The sequence below is a fragment of the Amphiura filiformis genome, chromosome 4 (assembly GCF_039555335.1).
Source record: "Amphiura filiformis chromosome 4, Afil_fr2py, whole genome shotgun sequence".
In the NCBI taxonomy this organism is placed as follows: domain Eukaryota; kingdom Metazoa; phylum Echinodermata; class Ophiuroidea; order Amphilepidida; family Amphiuridae; genus Amphiura; species Amphiura filiformis.
In genome coordinates, this window is record NC_092631.1 from 25462074 (window position 1) to 25468737 (window position 6664).

At 39.5% G+C, this 6664-nt stretch overlaps 1 non-coding gene across 1 annotated transcript; it reads right to left on the bottom strand.

The window, feature by feature from the left end:
• Positions 1 to 296: 296 nt before the first annotated feature.
• Positions 297 to 370, bottom strand: Trnaa-ggc (transfer RNA alanine (anticodon GGC)). Its single transcript has one exon. It is a non-coding gene; the product is annotated as a tRNA-Ala (tRNA).
• Between the last annotated feature and the right edge of the window lie 6294 nt (positions 371 to 6664).

The following is a 6664-nucleotide window of genomic DNA, read 5'->3' on the forward strand; positions in this document are numbered from 1 at the left end:
TTATATTTCTCTTGAGTTAGCAAAGTCTCTCGAGTTAGTCAAATTGATAAACCTATCAATGCCTTGAAAAGGCCATCCAACCTTTAATTAGAGTGAGTGAATATTATGCCTAGCAGGTCTGTCTATGGCAGAATTTTCATATTGTAAATAGGTTAACCCTAACCGCCTAAGGGCTTTTTGGCGACGGGAAGGGAAAGAAGGAAAGAATAAAGAGAGAAAAGAAGGAAAGAAGTTCTGAGAAAGGTTTTTAACACAAGTCTCCACATACATAAATGACAGCCAGTGAAAAAATTTCACTGACCATCCAGGATTTGAACCTGGGACCTTCGGATCGCCGGACCGATGCTCTGCCAACTGAGCTAATGAGTCAGATGGAGAAGAGCAGTGATGTTATTATCTATAGGCCTTCAGTTCAATACCCGCCCTCTATCATCTTCTCATCCAAGAAGCTTTAGGAAAGAGGTTTGGAAATCATTCCGAAATCAAGGAAAGAAGTTGTTTGCTCTGGGTGGGATTCGAACCCGTGACCCCTCGCATGCCAAGCACTCGGTTCATGCGACACTTTGCCACGGCCTTGGGCTTCGCTTGCCTGCAAAACCGTGCCTATATATCACTTAGGGCGATTGCGTCATCACACCACGTGGGATGCATGCACGAACAGCGCATATATCAAGTAGTATTTTGTAGCATTCAGGAGGGTTAGGGTTAATAGTTCTGATGAATATGAGACCCGTGACCTCTATGGTAGTGTACCTCAGGTAATCTTCACTTATTTCTCCAAAGACAATTTATACCACCTGGACATGAGAAAGATGCCACCCTTTTCCATACCTCTAATGGTACTTCTTTGGAAGTGGCTTGTGGGGTTTTATTTAGCCCCCCAAATTTTCTGTAACATAATTTAAAGTATTGGCCACATTTACCTCCACCCCACTGAATCTCACCACTGGGTTGATTCCTTGCCCCCTAAAATTGAAAGTTTCTGAGTATATCCTTGAAATACTAGAATGATTTGCAGATTATTACTACAAAATCCTACTGAATCTCACCCCTAGGTTTGTTCCTTACTCCCCTAAAATTAAAAGTTTCTGAGTATATCCTTGAAATACTGGAATGATTTGCAGATTATTACTACAAAATCCCTTACTTCAGAATTTTTCTATACTTTTACTGTCTTCTGTCCTTACCATATAAACTAATCAAAATAATTGGGTAGTTATGTAATTTGTAGGCAAATGCACTAACAAATAGGGCATTGACCTTGTGGGTTTAACTTGGTTGTCACTCCATGACGTAATAACTTCATGTTATCCCGAAGCAATAAGATACCGTATGTTGAATGTATGCTTGGTATTTATGTAAAATGAAAGTATGTTTCATGATGATTTGTATCAAATTTGTCACAAATATTATCAAATGTTACGCAGAGTATCTTGTCACATATTTACTTACCAACATACTGCAAATTAGAGTTTGTGTGTAGACAGAAGGTTTATGCCGACATTGACAAGTTTCAGCGGTTAGTTTTCGGAAGGTAGGTGCTTCAATCGCAGCATAGAGACGCTAAAGGTAATAATCATTAGTGTCGGTCAGATGAAAGAGGAAATAATTATTGTGAATGAATAAGGTATCCTGAGGATAATTACCCATGCATGTATTAAACTTACATAGTCTGATGAGATGGAACAGTTTCCTACCATCAAGGAGAACAGGTAAATGGCAAGTTAAAAATGGGGGAGTTTGAGGAGAGGAGAGGAGAGTTATAAAAGTTATCCTTAGTAATGATTGCAGAAGTCCCAAAGGCAAGTTACAGGAAGTCCCCAAGCCAAGTTCATAGAAACAAATAAGTACTGTAACCACTCGGGTATAAGCCCACCCCCCTAGATGGCAGATTTCACTTCAAAAATGGGGGTGGGCTTATAACCGGGGAAGGGCTAGTGTTGAATTTGAAAATAAGAACAATCATCCCCCATTTGTATATGCCCAATGTACCAGTAATTTCTATCATCTATGTCAATTTCTTAAAATTATAAGTGTGGAATGTTAATTATCAACTGATATTTTTTTTATTTGTTCTTAAATATGAGAACAAAGCATTGATTTGATTTAAGAACTTGGCCAAAATTTAGTACTGGGCTTATACCTGAGTGCACCCTTGTTCCCAGAATGTTTTGAAAAATAGGGGGTGGGCTTATAGCCGAAGGTGAGCTTACACCCGGGTGGTTACGGTCGTTGTACAATATTGTGGGGTAATTTGAGAAACTTGCCTTTTTATAACTCTCCTTTTTTTACTTACCAAAATTTTCATCTCCTTATACTGTAAAAGTGGATATTTTTGCACTACATTTATTTTCACGTTTTTTATCTTCCAAGCTTCTACCACGAAAATAACAATGTGCAAATATATTCCTGTTGTTTATGAGCCAATGCTAGGAAACGTAGAATCCCAAATTTAAAAACAAGGAAACGGTTAAAAATTGGCAAAGTGCGAAAAATTAATCACACACAAATTTCCACTTTTACAGCAGTCATTATTCAGGGTTGCCAAACCCGCGATTTGGTAGCCCAATTGGGCGACTTTTGAAGATTTTTCCCGCGACTTTTGACAATTTCCTTTCCCATAGAAACCAATGGTTAAGAAAAAAATTGGCCGACTTTTCAACATTGGCTTCCGCGACTTCCGATAGTTTCCTGCCCCATAGAAACCAATGGTAAAGAGAAAAATTGGGCGACTTTTCGATTATTTGACCCGCGATTCGGGCTGAAATCTTTTGGCAACCCTGTCATTATTGCTCATCTTCTGTACACAGTGATTCTCATGGGCTCTGTGGCAGGCACGTGGGTGGATTGGGAAAAACCGGGTTGTACTTTATTGGACTAAACTTTTGGTGAGTGCCGCAAATTTGATGATAACATCTACTTAGGATTTCAATTCAATTTACTAAGAGATGCACTCGTAAACATCGCCAATAATAAACAACATTGAGTCAAATGAAGAAACAAAGATTGTGCATTTGAATTAGCAATAAACAAAAACAAAAAGCAAATAAAACAAATATAATTATCTTGGGTGATCAAAAACATTGGCCCATATTCAATATAAAGCCACTAAAATTTAGTTTAAGTTGTGCAGAAGAGAATGCTTGACAGTACTGCCGTCAGAAAAATATTTGCAACCCCAGACCATGTAAGAGGCCATCTATCACAAGCAGTTTAGTTTTAGGTTTTGCAAGTTTGAAAATTCTTTAATAGTCTTTAGGACTATCTAAAATAAGCGGCTAAGTTTTGTAAGTTTGAAAATATATATTTTTCGATAGTCGTAAGAGTATTTTGTAATATATTGATCAGTTTCGTGACTAGTTCATAAGCATATAAAGTTTCTTAAAGCTTTGAACTTTGAAACAATGAATCGTGAACAAACTTTGCACAGCTCCTGCTGAGGTTTGTCTCTCTTTGTAAGATACATCTAATATTACACTGACACATCCTTGTAATATTACCAAGATGAGAATATGATACAAGTTTCATTTCCAATCTGTCTCAGAGTGTGGTAAGAATATAATCTCATTTGATATTGTCAATATGAACTTGTGCTATACTTTGATCAGTCAGAAATTGTTGGTCAGTTGAAATGCTTTATATTAATACAGGATTATGCCGTTGTGCTTAATACAAATGCAGTGGGCAGAAATATGCCCCAACTTTTTGAATACTCACCAGTTAGGCAGATAAATTTTTAAAAAAGTTTCAGGCCTGACTTTCAAATTATTTGCATGTAATGTAGATTACTGAAATTGATCTAAAATTGTCACCCACAAGATGGGCAAGTGCTGCTGAAATGTTACCCACCTGCCACTGGCCAGTGGCGTAGCTGCCGGGGGAAGGGGGCAATTTCCCCCCTGCCTATTTGGGCCCCCGCCCCCTAGTGCAAGGGAAAAAGAGGAAGGGAGAAAGAGGAAAAAGAGAGGAGAGAGAGGGGGAGAGAGGGAGAGAGAGGGAGAGGAGGGGCAGAGAGATGGGGAATCCATACGATATGCAATACCAAACGATTATTATCAATTAGCCTGGCAAAATTGTCCCCCCCCAAGTGCAGGGAAATTTGGTGGATTTGGGCCCCCGCCCCATACAGGCTTGCCCCCGAAAAAATCCCAGCTACGCCACTGCCACTGGCATGTGTCCAGGTGTTATGGCACAACCTTAGCAATGGACTGGTATGTACATAAACACATTAGACACATTGTACATATTACTACTTTTGTGTGCATTTTGGCGATGTTATTCCATATTTGCAACAAAAAAATGTCAAAAAGATAAACAATGTCCCAAACATAGCTAATCATTTGCAGCAGATAATTGAAGGTCACAAGGAAGAACTTAAAAAAATCACAGCAGAGAGCAGTATTTGGAAAACCGCAGACAAATAACATAGACAAGATGGGACTATTTTTCATCGTTTTGGCAGATGAACTGTGGCTGAAAATTCCTGCCTGTTTAGAACTGATCATAATATATTTGAAGCACATGTTACTCCATTTCATATAACCCAACCCCAATTGATATTGATGCAGCAATGCTACAATTTAAAGACCCAATCAGGGCTGTCATCTTAATTATGTCATGTATGCATGATTCACATTTGTCAGTTCTCTGTTTGCAATCCTCACTACTTGATATTCATATTTCCTGGTGTGCTGTAAGGCTCCTGGAACTAAAGGTTATCATGAAGCAGCCTATATTTTGTTTTTTAATTTTATAAAAAAGGAATGATTTTGCATGGAGTTATATTGTATTCATTAACCCTAACACTGCCCTTGGAAGTTTAAAGAAGAAATGAAAAAGGAGAGAAGATGAACAAAGACGTCATTTGGTCCCCATGGGATTAGAACCTTTGTCCCCTTGCATGCCAAGCACACGAATACCAACCGGTAGCCACTGGGTTTTCGCTGGCCCGGTTATTGCGTCATGGCATCACATGGGGTGTACAGTGTGTCCACTCTGAAGTACAAAGTGACAACGCACGCGTGTACAGCGCGTAAACATTGCGCAGTGCTGCGTCTCTGCTGAGGTATGCGTGCCTTCAAAGTCGGCATAATGTGTGCGTCCGCGTCGGTACTTTGTACTTCAGAGTAGACTGACTATATGCATGCATGCGCAGTGGTTGTCCTTATGGTATTTTGTTGTATTTACTGGTGTTAGGGTTAATGTTTCAGCAATTGTTCAGTCAAGGTCAACTTGCTCATCAATATGTGTCATTTGTCGCTCTCTAAGGGAAAATAGGGAGGAACAGAAAATGCGAATAACTGTATTATAACGATGACAATTTGTTTTGTCTGCATATTATGACTTGCATTATTTTGTAGCTTTACTACTTCTACGTGTGAAAAGCATGGACGAACCAGGTACATATCAGCAGAAATGTGATACAATCAAGGGAACAAGTCGATTATCGCTAATATTGACTTTGAGTTATTGGCAAAAAATGTGCTTTACTCTTTCTTTTTCTTATTGTTTTCAGCAACTTAATTTTTGTCTCGCCTGATAAGGCAGGAGACTATATAATCACTTTTCCGTATGTGTGTATGTATGTGTGTGTGTGTGTGTGGATGTGACAAATTTGGTTAAAGTTTTGGTTAAAGTTTGCCTTCCGCCTATTTTCTCGGAGACTAGGGGTTGCACGTTCCTCAAACTTGGTGGGTGGGTGCATCTTGACCCGAGACAGAACCGGTTTGTATTGGTTAGTGGGTCAAGGTCACTGAGGTCATCTAAGGGTTCATCTGAGGTCAAATTAGTAAAAACTGTCGTATGGGCATGAAACTTGGTGGGTGCAGTCAACATTTAAAGCCAAATTTTTGGAAGGTCATTTCAAGGTCACCAGGGGTCATCTGAGGTCACATTAGTAAAAACTGTTGTATGGGCATGAAACTTGGTGGGTACAGTCAACATTTAAAGCCAAATTTTTGGAAGGTCATTTCGAGGTCACCAGGGGTCATCTGAGGTCAAATTAGTAAAAACTGTCGGATGGGCATGAAACTTGGTGGGTACAGTCAACATTTAAAGCCAAATTTTTGGAAGGTCATTTCGGGTCACCAGGGGTTATCTGAGGTCAAATTAGTAAAAACTGTCATATGGGCATGAAATTTGGTGGGTGCAGTCAACATTTAAAGCCAAATTTTTGGAAGGTCATTTTGAGGTCACCAGGGGTCATCTGAGGTCAAATTAGTAATATCTGTCAGATGGGCTTGAAACTTATTGGGTAGAGTCAACATTTAAAGCCAAATTTTGGAAGGTCATTTTGAGGTCACCAGGGGTCATCTGAGGTCAAATTAGTAAAAACTGTCAGATGGGCATGAAACTTGGGGGTACAGTCAACATTTAAAGCCAAATTTTTGGAAGGTCATTTCAAGGTCACCAGGGGTCATCTGAGGTCAAATGAGTTAATACTGTCGTATGGGCATGACACTTGGTGGGTACAGTCAACATTTAAAGCCAAATTTTGGTAAGGGCATTTCGAGTCCACCAGGGGTAATCTGAAGTCAAATTAGTAAAAACTGTTGCATGGGCATGAAACTTGGTGGGTACAGTCACCATCAGCCAGATAATCGTGCCCAGCCGATAACCGCCAAATTCATTTACCTCTACCAAAAGTAATCGCAAAAGCAGGCGG